The 14,920-nt window shown below is 26.0% G+C and overlaps 1 protein-coding gene across 1 annotated transcript in view; it reads right to left on the bottom strand.

The window, feature by feature from the left end:
* Positions 1-14,920, bottom strand: part of Yip1d1 (Yip1 domain-containing 1) — a 586,067-nt gene that overhangs the window by 190,244 nt on the left and 380,903 nt on the right. The gene's annotated exons all lie outside the window — the stretch shown is intronic.

Raw genomic sequence — 14,920 nt, forward strand, 5'->3', positions numbered from 1 at the left:
AATTTATCGATTTTACATCTGAAATCAATTTAAATTTTATATTTAATATTTATAATATAGTATTGATTAATGTCTAAGGAGGATGAAATGGAGTTTATTCTATTTTATTTATAGGATGTCCAATATTTCCCAAGTACGTTTCTAACATCAGCACAAGAAAAATAGTTCCTACAACCTTAGGTCGGGGAATCGCCCCTTTTTCAGTCTGTTCTCCATTTTATTGTTTTTTGTTTTAAATAGTATAATCCGTATTCCAGAACGAATTGAGCTATATTAATAAAATATCGCATACCTTCTTAAACTAATAGTTTCTAAAAAAATTAAATAAATAAAAATGGAAAATTTATAGCACTAAATTTCCAAATTTTCAAAAATAATCAAAATAATAAATATTAACAATAATTACAATTTGTTTTTATTATGTTCAGAATATTAAATAAACTGTTGTTTCAATTTTATAATTTTGCGGAGAAATTTACAAATCAGTTCATTAAAGTAGTAATTTTAACAGATATTTATTTAGTATTTTCGGCTAAGTGAAAAAGGTAACATCACTTATTTAGTAGTATATATTTAGTAAGTACTTATTTAATAGTACTTATTTAGTGAGTACAATCTCACCTGTTTTAATGGTATTAACTATTATTCTTAAGTAGTAGATGAGAAAGTGGTACGAAATTATTTAATGATTCATTCTAGAATTTTCCATTATAACACTTCTGCTTGAAGTACTATTTTAAAAAAAAAAAAAACATTATATTCAAAATGAAACACTTAAAATTTTAGTTTTTAGTAATAAACAATTACTTTCTGAAACTAGTAATTTTTTAAATTATCGTGGATTAAAAAATCAGCATTATGAAATTTACGACCATAAAATTTCTCATTTACTTATTTCATAGCGAATTTTAGTTTAATAAAAAATGCCACATTTAACTAAAATAGTACAAAAATTCGTTCTTGAGATATAAATTTGTGTTTATAAAACACAAATTGGCGAACGGAAGTACAAAAAAAAGCATTTCCGAAATTATTTTCTTATACTGATATAAGGAATCCACTATCAATATATTAAAGTTATTAAAAACATTTTGGCACTTTAATTTATCTGTAAATTTGCTAAACTAAAACTAAAAAAAAAAAAACGCTCAAAAAAACTAAATATTTAAACTATATGCTTCAATCTACAACTGAAAAAATCTGATGATGTGGACACCATGACTTCCTTGTACGCCTATTAAATTACATATACATTAATTACATTTTTTTTTTATAATTAATGTACATAAAATTTTATTTCATTAATAACTTCTGATTTTTTTCATATTTTTTATTGTTATTATTGAATTATTATTTATTTTATTTTTTTTTTTTACAATTAGAGGTTAATAATTAATTATTAATAAATCAATATATTTATATTAAAAAAAAATAAATTAAAGAAAGGAAATGAAATCGGATTTGAACTGATGTACCTTCCCCTTATAAGATCCAAATATTTCATTAATTGGCAGTTTATTTGGCTAAATAAAACCAATGAAAATAAGTACCACTTTTGATATATCGTTGAAAATCTCTCAAGGAGGGTTTATTACTACAGATAAAAAAAAAGTAAAAAATCAAACCTTTTTGGATTTTGGGCTTCTTCGGACGTCTTTAGTCAAGTCGATTGCAATCAAAAGGGGAGGTGCACAACTAAATGTTATAATAGTCGTAAATCCAAAATTTCAACATTTTACTGCCAATCGTTTTTGAGTTATACGAGACGCGTACGTACATACAGACGTCATGCCGAAACTAGTCAAAATGGATTTAGGGATGGTCAAAATGGATATTTCCGTTGAAATCTGAAAACTGATATTTTTCGCGATTACAATACTTCCTTGTATTTCGTACAAGAAGTAAAAATCTGGCCTGCATTAACGGTGTGGTAAAATACAATCTCCTGGTTCCCTTTTACCACAATCTTTGGTTATCCTGGGAAAGACAAAACTAAAAATAGTCTAATACTACTTTTTTGTAACTTTATTACTTATTTCTCATTCTGCTAAAACTTAACAAGAACAAACAAATTGATGATATCAATATAAAAGTCATGTATAAATGTGAAATAGTTTTGAAATCTTGGATTGGAAATATTTTCTTTGTGAAAATTATTATTTTTTTTTTGTAATCTTATCACCTGGCATTTTAAAATTTTACAAAAAATAATACTGATACACTTTTGATAAGCATAATTTTTTAATTATCATTGCAGGATCAATCCATTCTCAAGGGATAATGATTATTTTCTGCAACCTAACAAAAATTTTATAATTAAAAATAAGAAAAGAAGAAAAATATTTAAAGACGATGTAACGTTCGATGTTAAAAAAATAATAAAACAACTTTCGAATTTGATTTAAATTTCTGAAGATTTTTATTAAACTCTGTTGACATTAAATAATAATTTGAGTTCCATGTTCCATATGTTTCGTCATCCATGGATTAAATGAATATCATCTCACTAATTTATTTTAAATTAATAAAAAATATTTTTACAGAAATAATACTACATCTTTGATGAGCTTTTAAACAACTTAAATTAGGCAAAATTGAGTTTTTTTGATTTCCGATACATAATTTCAATCAATACCGCCGTACTAGTAGTCATTTTACTTTTTGCACGACATATTTAAAATCTTCCACATTTTCATACATGAAGAAAATGTTTTTTTATCCACAATTATAATCTTTAACAAGTATTTCTTTTATTATTCTTTTTTTGTGGCGTTTCTTTGATTAATGTTCTCTAAAATTTCCAGTTCTCCTTCCACGAAATGCTATGGGAAGTACTTTATCTGCAAAGCAGTATATTTACCCGTTTGTGATATGATTTGTATTACGTATAATTAAGTGCCGATGTAAATGTTTCTCTAAGGAATAATTCAAAACATATTACAAGCTGTAACATTGAAAAATCAAAGTTTCTTAGGATGTCATAATTTTATTCCATATAGTGTATGTTATATAAACATTTTAAGCGGTGAATCAGCAAATAATTTTACAGGAAAAAATATCTGAAGCAGGTAAGAATTATTTTTATTTTTATTTTTTTTATTTTACAAGGTTTTTATATTACTGTAACAACAGTAACAGTAGTACAGGAAATAAACGCATGTTATTCACTGCCTTACACAAGCAATATAACATTTTTATGTGAATATTTTATAAATCGTATGTATTCAATTAATGTAACTGAAAAATCATATAGGTCATTTTAATTAATATTTATATATTTAATTAATGCTAATTTTTTTCAATCGTTAATAATTTTTTTTAAAGTTTATTAAAATTTGTAATTCTATATTTTAATTTATTTGTATTTTCATGATTTTTAATACATTTTAACAGTATCAATGAATAATATTTACTAATTATACAGAAAATTTGACACTTTTTTTAACAAAATTTAAGTAAAATATTGTAAATTTACACCACTTGTCGCTGCCATTGCCCGTGTATTGAATTATTATTTTGTTGAATTAATTAAAACTATTTTTAGCTACCATCATAACTTCCTAGTTAAACTTTTCGGAATTGTTTTCTTAAATCATTTAAACACTTCAATTAACTGCGTGGGAGCTCAAAACAGTATATATTACAAATATTGTTAACCTGTTGACTATTAATTTTTGTTCCTATGAACTCTTATTATTCCTTTTGCCAAAATTTCTCATTGAATTTTTTTCTAAGCAACGATTTAGGCTAAATTTCTTTCTTCGGTTATTTTGCCTGACATAAATAGACACTCCCCATTAGATAAGTTGTTATTAGAATGTAGTTTTATTATTATTCTCTTCCACGCAACTTTAAAAAAAAGCAAAAAAACAATCAAAATACAAATTACACGGATTTGATCACGAAAACAGACAGGATAGAAAACATATACACATGGTTCTCTAATTATAAATAATGATAAAAATATCTACGTACTGTTTTCAAAGATTTAGGATTAATGTGCGTTGTTTGTGACCTGAAGTATTATGCCGAATAAGGTGCCAATATCAATCAGATTGGCTTCAAGTCATTTTTACCAAATTCAAATGAACAGAAATTTATTTTATTTTTATTTGGATGGCAAATTTTAAATTTAACCGACTATTTCAAATTCTAATTTTAATATTTATACTACTCTTAGGAAATTTTAAAAAGTGGCACCCGCATGATTGTAAAATTTGATGATAAGGATTCCATACTTGATCAATTAGCATTTGATTAATATTTTATAAAAATATTTGTTATGACCGTAATAATGTTTATAGGTAAGATGTGGCTTTTTTTACTTCTAAAAATGCCAAACCACTTCATTACTGAGAATATTATAAAACATATCATGTTTACGTTCAACCTCAACTGAACAAATCTCTTAGACGTCAAATAATAAGACAATCCCTACGAATCGATTCTTTATTAAAAAAAATAATAATAAATAAATAGAGCATTTTTATAAAAAGAGACTAATTCTGGTATTCAAATAACTAGGAAAAATGCTGGCATACGGCCCACTGCGAAAATGGCTTGGGGGACACAGTCTTCCTCATTTCTTCTGCTCATATCCGCTCGGCCACGTGAGCGCCGGGCGCTGCGCGCAGCCGAATCTCTATCGCTTCTTGTGATCTCTTAGTCTTTTTTTCCAACTGTCCTTTGTAAATAACTGGTTAAATAAAGATTTTTTTTTAGTGCTAAATAGTAACTAATAATCCCATTCTTTTATAAATAAGGTTGAATAACAATTAAATAAATAATCAATAAGAATTGTTAATCTTAATAATAAATTATAAATAAATAATAATTACGTAATAAATTCTAATTCATACAGTATAAATAAAATAACATTTTATTATAAATTGCATTGCATAACATTTTACATAAATTTTCCCCGTAAAGAAGTATAAATCGTTCGAACAAATGAATCGAACCGTGCGCTGCGCACATCCACCTGGCGAACCTCCATTGGTCCGCTCTGCGCCAATAGCCGTTAAAGTAAAAATGTGAACACATAAGAAAAAACCCACACACCATCCTTTTTTAAGGGAAAGATAGAAGATTAAGTCTGAAGTTCATTTATATAAAAAAATTAACATAAAATATTGATACATTATTTTTTCAGAATGTTATATTGTAATTATTAAAAGCATATTTATTAGAGAAATTGACTTACTCAGAAATGAAACAAATATTTATTAATCTATATAAAAACTCTGTAAACAGACACGTTTTAAAATGTTCTATAAATGTTAATTAAATAGTATTCTTATTATTATTCCTTTTTATTCATTTATTTGTTTATATCTTTATTTGCTTCCAACGTGGGATCTACTGTTAAAATTGTTTAACAATCAAAATGGTCATCTATGTTTAGATTTTAATCCAAATTTAAAAAATAAATTTTAGAAGTTTTTTCAAATTTTTCTCAATAGTTATTTAGTACAATTATTTACGAGTAAATTACTTTACGTAGTACAAAATACAAAATAAATACGACATTACTAATTTTACAACAAGCTCAATCAAAACATTTTTTAGGAAGATAAAACATTTTGAATATTCGTGTAATGAATGAGTAAAAATGAAATGGATTCAGTTTGATTTTAAACCATGATTGATTATAATCAGTTTTAATTTTTATTGGGAGGGAAAAATACAATTATCAATATACATTGAAGTTCATCTAAACGTAAAATAAAATATGTAGAACGAAAAATAAATACAACATTTAAAAAAATTTTAATTATTTCAATTATTGTTGATTGATAACAAATAAAATATCTACTTTTTATTTTATATTAAGGTATCAGAAAAACAGGAAAATAGAGTGCACTGTTATTATGTAGTGTATTTAGACTAACTAATAAGGTATACAAACGGGTATCAAAGTGGCTTAAAAGTCAATCTGTTAAATTATCAGAATTAAACCACTTTGATTTTTATAGAAGAAATAAAGAAGAAATTGTTGAAGTTAAAATTGTTTAAATTTAACAAAAAACATTTAGTTTTGCTATTAACTATCCAAGAGTAAAAAAAAATTATAAAATGAAATTTTTTAAAAATTATTCCCCAATTTTTTTCACTACAATACTGTCACATATTTGTATTTTAGTAACGAAGCTAAAAGTGTAATAAAATTTTACTTTTACATAATTCTGTCGAAGTTGGTTGATTCTTGTCCTATGAAACTATGCTACTTACATATTCCCCTTCAATTTACACCAGTTTCGTGACCTCGCATTATTTTTCATATAATCTTCAAATAAAACAATGCATGCATTATTCTTTAGTTTTAGCGAGTTATTTGTAGTGAGAGTATAAAGGTTAAAGATTACTATAAGTACAAGGGTCAAAATTAACCACCTGATAGATTACAAGATGCTTAGTACTTGAGCAGCATTCAATTTAAATAGCGAATAACTAGATTTATAATCAGGTAAAATAAAAATACCTGAAATGAAATCTTTTTTTATCGACATTTGCATTATTAATTATTTAATAGTGGACCATATTAGTATGTTGTTTTCAGCACTGATTTACAAAAACTACTAACCGGAAGATATTATTAACTTATACTTGAAATAAATGAGAATGATATAAAGACGAACTGTATTTAGTCGTTTTTAAAATATCAATTCATTTCACGACAGCTGAGCTGACTGGAAAAACGTCACTGAAAATATAAATTTACTTGACATGAGGAGAGTTGATATTGAATATTAACTCAGGAGTCTCAGACCGGTCTTGATGGAGTTACGTGAATCTGGTGTGTGTATATATATATATATATGTGTGTGTGTGTGTGTGTGTGTGTGTGTGTGTGTGTGTGTGTGTATGTATGTGTGAGTGTGTATACGTGTATGAGGGTATATGTTTTGCTGAAAAGCTCTGGGGCGAGTAGGAGGAGGGTTGAGTGGCACAGTTTCAAGGAAATGACTGTTCCCTGTTGAACTGAAACAGTCCTCTGGGGTTCTAGGCCCCTTACGGGTCTTTACACTGACACGTTGAGGAATAGTCTTTTCCTCCCCTGTAGCTAACTGGAAAGCACGTAAAACCGTCAGCTTTCTAGCTTTCTTCCAACCCCCATTTGGAGACGTACGATTTACCCTCAACCCTGCCCTACGTTTATCCGATCCTTTAAACCACTTTAGAGATTGTTACTCGCTTTCACGATAAATATTGTGGAATTAAATATATTTCTACTAGAAAATCTTATCATACTTAATTCTAATTTTTCTACGACGGTATAATTTTCACAAAATCATATTTTACTTCAAATACTTCCAGTAAATTTGATTTTTTTATCGTATATTATTTATTAATAATTTATAAAAATGAATACAAAATGTTTTTTAATTCGTAGTGTAATTGTATTATTTACTTTTATTTAATTATTGTTAACGTAAGCTGAACTTAATTCCTTTTCGTATAAAATCTAAATGATTAATATATATAATGTAATTTATATTAAATTACAAAAAGTACAATTGTCAAACAACAGGTTTTTACAGAACGCTCACAAAAGGCAAAAAAAATATAACTTTACCGCTTATTACTAAAAATTTAAACTTTTCACATAAAACGAAAACGATTCTTTTTAAGTTCATTTTGCATTAAATTTTCTATTTTTATCATCCGTTAAAATATGAATAGCCTTATAAAAACAAGACCCAAATAAATAGATGTGCAAAAACAGATATATATATATATATATATTATTAATCATTTTTTTTTTTTTGAGGTTTTTAGGGGCATCGACTACTATGGTCATTAGCCCCATCACACTAAAAAAAAAAATAAATAAAAAAAAGGTTCAATTATTCACATTTCTATGAACCAAAAATGTTCAAAAATTTACGTTCTTCTAACTTCAAATCCAGAATATTACTTTCTAGGCTTTCCTTTCGGCCATCCTTTCTTACCCCGTTTCTCCATTTTTCTGACGGCCTCAACCTCTGATGACAGCATATCTGAGGCCTCAGACATGGCATCGTCTTCCTCTATTTCGGATGCCAGTGACGTTCTGCGGCTGACGTCAGTTGATGAAAGTTTCGTCGGTGCTGTTAGCATTTTTGCTAGGGAATCTAAACTAATAAGCGATGACGTCTCCGCGGCGGATGAGCCGGACTCTATCTCTACTGCAGTACTGGGTCCAACTGAAATAGAAGCTCTCATCGAAGTTGATCTGTATTATTCTGTATATTAATAATAAAATTCTGTTTGTAAGTTTTTATAATTTTTTTAGATTTTTTTTAAAGAATATTACCTAATTGTTTTAATTAAACCCGTAACTAATTCTAGTGATTTTCTCGGACGGAAATATCCCAACCTTGTTAAACGAACATTAAAAAATCTATATAACTCATAGATGTGAAATCTCAATATTTATAAATATAAGATAATTGTATAGAAAAAGATATAAATAGACTAATGATGATGAAGTAAGGCATTCAGAGACGCAACATATGTATATATATTTATAAACTTAAATTTCTAATTAATTTTTTTAAACTTTTACGAGAAATTATCTTTTATATTAGAATTACTTCATTGTATATCTTATTACGTTATAAAAAAATCAATACTATGCAATGATACTACATAAAACTATATTTAAATCGTTTATGAAGATTTATAATTTTTCGTTAAAAAAAAGTTTACTTAATTGCCTAAAAAAATCTTATAAGATTGTTTCTTTACAAAGAAACTCCCTCTTCAAAACCAAAGAAAACATAATAATATAAAAAAAAGGTCACGAAGTAATAATTTTTTCTGCTTATTGATTTGGGTTAAAATACCTATTATTAAAAAGAAAAAAATTATAATGCTCGATTGAATAAATGAAATGTAATGCAGTTTATTGTATACCTTGGGAAATACTACCAAAAGATTTTTATTACTATCGCGCAATTTCTTCTTTAATATTATTGTAAATTAATCATCTTAAATTATTTTATTTAAAAGCAATAAATTAATTTATTTGTATTATTTTACAAAATAAAAACTAAGTAAAAGATGAAAAGAATATTTAATCACATTTATCTTCGAAATTATGTGAATATTTTTTTACATGTTGCAGTAAAAATGTAATGCTTTAGAAGAATTTAATGTGGTTTCAGGTATACGTCATATTTTTAATACTTTATGAATTATATGATATTTCACAATATCATAATTAATTGAAAAACATAATTAATTTGATTTAATTACAATGTTTTATAAGATACAAATATCATTTTTAATATAAAATAATTTTATCATTAAATATGAGATAAAAATTTATTTATTCTCAGATGATAAATGTTGTATTAAAAAAATTTGGAAAATAAATTATCAAATTAATCTGGTAAAAATTAGACATGTTTATCGTACAACCAACCAAAAATGATGTAGTATCCCAAATTAAAAACGAATTATTACCTATAATTTCTTCTTTTCGCAAGCTTAATTTTTTTTAATTTTTATAAATTTTTCCAAAATGCAAAATGAAAAAAAAAAACTTGATACAATAAAAATAATGAAATTCACAAAAATAAAATTTATAAAATACGAGAGGAAATTGTATAAGTTTCACTATTTTTATTCTTTAATTTTTTTTTATTGGTTCCTTATTTCAATATGAGAAAGATAATGAATGTAAAATATTTAGAGCACGTAGTACGCGTTGCTTCGTAGATCAGAAAAATGTCAAGATAAGAGCATAATAAATGTTATGAAGTAAATATAATTTATTAAAAATATAGCAAGTAGAATTCACTAAAAACATAAGCCTTTAACAAAATAACTCACTTGTAAACGATTATTTGTGTACATGCAATTTTGTATAGTTTTTTAGGGAAATTAATATTGTTTAGTTATAAAGCGATTATTAAAATCTTTTCTTTCTACACAAGTAGGAGTCAAGGATGACCAAGTTTTTGGTTTTTTTCCAGTAGTTTGCAATTTTTCATGCCTCCTACTTTAAAATTGAAAGTTTTATAATCAATAAGACAACTCATCTCACTGCTGATTGTGAAATTCATTCAATGTGAAATGTAGCATATGCTTCTTTAGCGAAACGTAGGGTGGAATATGATGAAAGTGAAAGTCATAGGCAACAAGTCGTTAGTATGGTATTTATCTGAAGAAAAAAAGGATATGTACAAAAAAATCAAATATTTTGGAGCGCTAGGACGAACGTGCATGATGAACAGCGGTTGAAGAGACCCACAATTGCCACAAAAAAAACTGAAGAGTAATGAATAAATGAAGATAGTTGTCAACGATCTATCTCAGATTTGGATTTTAATTCTCCTGATATCTCTAGAAAAAGTTTTACTTACTTTCTTGTAAAAAAAAAAAATACCTTTAAAATTTAAACTACTACCAAATCAAACTTCAGCTATTTTTAATGAGTAATACAAATGAGAATTTAATCATTTTGATCTGAATTTAAAAATTCTCTGTTAAATTTGACGGTTAAATTTATTAACTTAAAATGTGAATTTAGTTTCGCCCCGTTAACTTTTAGTTCAGTAATATAAGACATTGAAGTAATGAGTTTTAAATCAGCACCAAACTTATATATCATATGATAAAAGTAGGAGTAAATCAAGCATTCATCCCTACTACGGTAAATCTCAGATTTTTTGCCCTTATTACTGATCCTATTTAAGTCAAACAGTACAGAAACTTTTCCGTCTTTAACTAATTTTCTCGTTGTACCTTTTAGCACCTAGAGAAAGATGAAACGACTAAAAGTATTTAGTAACATCGATATTCTGGTTTTGTTTGTATATTTATATATATTAAAGAGCTATGTTTAGATAAAAAAAAATCACTTTCACAACATAAATATTTAATTAATTTAAAAGGGAGTTTAATGAAGCCAATGATGAATAATTAATATTATTAATAGTAAAGTCAAAAATAATCTTACAAATTTAACTGTAATAATGGTTTAAGTAACCATAAATAACCATTAAATAATAATTGACTAGTATTTATGGAATTTTATAAAATAAAACCTTTGTTCTTTATTAAAGTAGAATTTTTCAAAATCATTAAACAATTTTTTGCTTTAAGCAAATGAAATACATTTACTGTTGTAGCAATTAATATAATATTGAACAAGAATGAAAATTACGTTGAAAAATCTAGTAAGTATTATCTGTTTTATACAGATGAGTTGGAGAAGGGTGAAATTTAGTATGAGGAGATATAACAGTGCAAAAGAATACCAGTTAAGTTCGTGGAACAACGACAGCCGTCACCGCTAACTGGCTTCAGAACGTGACCATCATGTCAAATCATGTACTACAACGTACCTCGTTCCTTAGTTCTATTCCAAAGATTACATTTGTTTCTTTGTCTCGCAAGCAGAGAATAGAAATAACCTTGATTTCACTTACAAAATTATAGAGCTTTACTTGAATTCTGTACGACAACGGTAACAATTTATGGAACTAAAAATAAAAAAAGAATATTACTTCATATTCTTACGTCTTGAAAAGATAAAATCATAATTTGAAATAATATTTATTTTAAAACAAATTACTCTGATTTTTAAACAAAGATTACTCTGAATACAGTGTATACGTTTATTAGAAATATTAAAATTTCATTTTTAACCAGTCTAGGGTGTTACAAATTAATAAAATTCCAGCAATAAAAAATCACACGACAATAAAATTTAATATTATATTAATATATATATATCAAAAAATTAAATAAAATTATTATTAGACAAATAAGAAGATTAGACATTCAATATGAAGATTTTATATTAAATATCTTGAAAAGGGGTTCAAATATAGTATTTTTTGCCAAATTCATATATATTTTTAGTGTCACTATCGGGCATAAGACAAAATTTTTTTGATTTGGATGAAAAATATAATTTGTACACTATTACAGAAAATAGGGTCGACCACCATGGCTGAGTAGATAGCGTCTCGACATTTCGTAAAGAGGATCTGGGTTCGAATCCAGGTCAGGTAACTTTTCATACGCTACCAATTTCTATCATTCTATCAGACTAATGACCATAGCTATTGATGTCCGCTCTTTCATAATAATAATAATAATAATATATATATATATATATATATATATATATATATATACAAAAGAAAAAGTAGAAAAATTATAATTATATTATAAAATATTTTTAATATGTCCATTTATTCATTTACTTTTTTTCGGCACTTATTTCAAATACTTTTTCTAACTTCTTTCCATTGATGTAATTTTATTTTTGTTTAAAACTATATTAACTTTATATTTATTTGTATGTTTAATTGAGCTTAAAAGTTTTCTGAGCTTGGGTGTTTTTTTTTAATTTAGTACTTTCATATTTCTATTAGATAATTTATTTCATAACAACCTGTTTTATAAATCACAAAACTATGTTACACAGCTTTTTAAAAATTTCCCTACTTAAATTATTTTATTTTATTTACAAATCAATGAATTTCAACTAATCTTGGTTTTTCAGCTGATAAAAGTGGCAGAATTTAGACGGCGATTATTCGGTATTTAAATTTTGAATATTTATTTATTACCTGTAATACAATTTATTAAGATATATCTTTTTAATAAAAATTGGTAACTTGTTGTGCCATGGCACAAACAAAGGTTCTGTACCTTATATTACCTTTTGACGCAATAGGGAAAAATAAAATTCCAAAAAATTTGTTTTTTTTATAGCTCTTTTCTTGAAAATGTTCCGCATTTAGAGGACCTAAACATTTTTTTAACAGTGATTATTCATACTTGACTAAAAACATGTGGATAAGTAATCTATAATAAAAAAATTCTGTTGTTGATTTGAATAATTGAGGCTCTCCCTGAGAGTAACAGTGTTCATTATTCTGTTGTTCGCTGAGGTGAACAAAGTTGTTAGTAAAGTTAGATTATGGTTATCTACAGTCATTACGGTTACAGCACTTAACATGAAACACGATATAATAATAAAACTACTTTAAATGTTTAGGTTATAAAAATAATAAAATAAAAAATATTAAATTAATTAGTTAAGTAATAATATTAACTGTTACGGTCACTAATGTTAGGTATTTATAGTTACAATTCTTGAAGTTAAATTTGATTTTTTTTTTTTTTGGTTGTTTGTGGGCGAAAAACGCTTGGGCGTTATCATCGCCCGGTAGTTATTATTAAAAGGATAATATAACTCCATATAACTCCAAAATAATAAGCTATACAAGGTGTAAACATAAAATTAATAATATAATAAAAATTTACTAAAACAAGCGAAGAAGGCAAAATAAAACCCAAAACTAATATCACAGACAAAGTTGATAAAATATTAAAGATAAAATAATAGAATAAAGAAAGTATAAAAACTTACCTAACTCTGATGAGTTGTGCAAAAATCCCACCCCGGATAGTAAAATTAAACACATAGAACTAAAACATCAAATCGAAAATAAAGGTTAAAATTATTAAAAAACTCTCCTTACAGAAAAGCATAAGTATATTAAATCCTTTGCAGTAACCCAGTACTATGCAAAAAGAAAAACATTCGTTCCAAAACCTTGCCATCATTGCCCAAGACATCACGAATGCTGCTGGTTAAATTTGTGCGTATTAATTGATTATTATTAGTAAAATTACATTTTAAAAAAATTACTAAATTTAAAAAAAAAAAAAAAAAAAATCATGTTATAACAACATTACAAAACTGAAATGATGTTCGATCTGTGGTTAAATAACTTATTTTTTACGGTATCTACTAAAATTATGTGAAGTTGTAAGCTATTTCTTGATCTACACGTAGTACCAGGTGGGTTTGAATGCAAGAGTTATTTATTTATTCATTTTAACATTTAGACGTAAGTAATTACATTACACTTTTATTTTATTTTTATTTTTTATAGTTATTAAAAAATATTTCATATTTTTATACGAGAAGACATTTTATAAACTGGTTTATACAGAGTTTTATGAGTAGATACAAATTTCTAACTTTGAGCAGAAATCGGAAATATAAACCGACACAAAGATAATAGGATTAAAACGGGAAAAGTATACCTGTCATCTGTTGAAACCAAAAATGACATATCTTTCAGTTTTAATTAATCAAATACAAACAAGCAATTTCATATATTTTAAAACATTAGAAGAGAGAGAAGAAAATGTTTAATATTTTTAATGGTTTATTTTGGACATAACAAAAATGAAATAAAAACTTTATAAAAATTAATGTTTAATATTAATAACAATAACAATAATTACGGCAGGTGCCTGAATCACATCGGTCAAATGTGTTCAACCTATAATTGAATTACAGCACCATGGTTGAACAACGCTCTGTTCTTTATCAACCCTGGTTAGTGATCCACGTTGCTATGCAGACTCAGCTCTATAATCGCATTTCTAACACCACCAGCAACGATAAAATTTGTATAAATTACCGTACGTACAGAAAAGTACAGGACACAGATGTTACAGTTAACTGGTAACAGATGTTTTTAATCAAAATATTCAAAGAAAATATTACAAAAATTACTAATAATTTATTAAATAATAATTTCCAAACGAAAAATGATTGTTAAAATAAACTAAAAACATGATTGATACAGATCATAACAATTTTTGAAATATAAAAAGTAATTATCTGAAATTATTTTCTTTATTTTTATTATTATTATTTCTAATGTTTACGCTGAAATCTGTTCTACTAGTAGACAATAGTAACTATCCCCATGGTCTAATGAGATGAAAATGATATAGATGACATGTAAATGAGATGTAGTCTTGTACAAATTCAGGCCGATCAATCCTGAGATGTGTGGTTAATGAAACTCAACCACCAAAGTAGAGTCAAGTTTGTGGATATACTGTGGTAACACGTATTGAGTACTGCTCTGCGTCCTTGGTTAATTTTGAT

The sequence above is a fragment of the Lycorma delicatula genome, chromosome 6, assembly GCF_047948215.1.
Source record: "Lycorma delicatula isolate Av1 chromosome 6, ASM4794821v1, whole genome shotgun sequence".
NCBI classification, from domain to species: domain Eukaryota; kingdom Metazoa; phylum Arthropoda; class Insecta; order Hemiptera; family Fulgoridae; genus Lycorma; species Lycorma delicatula.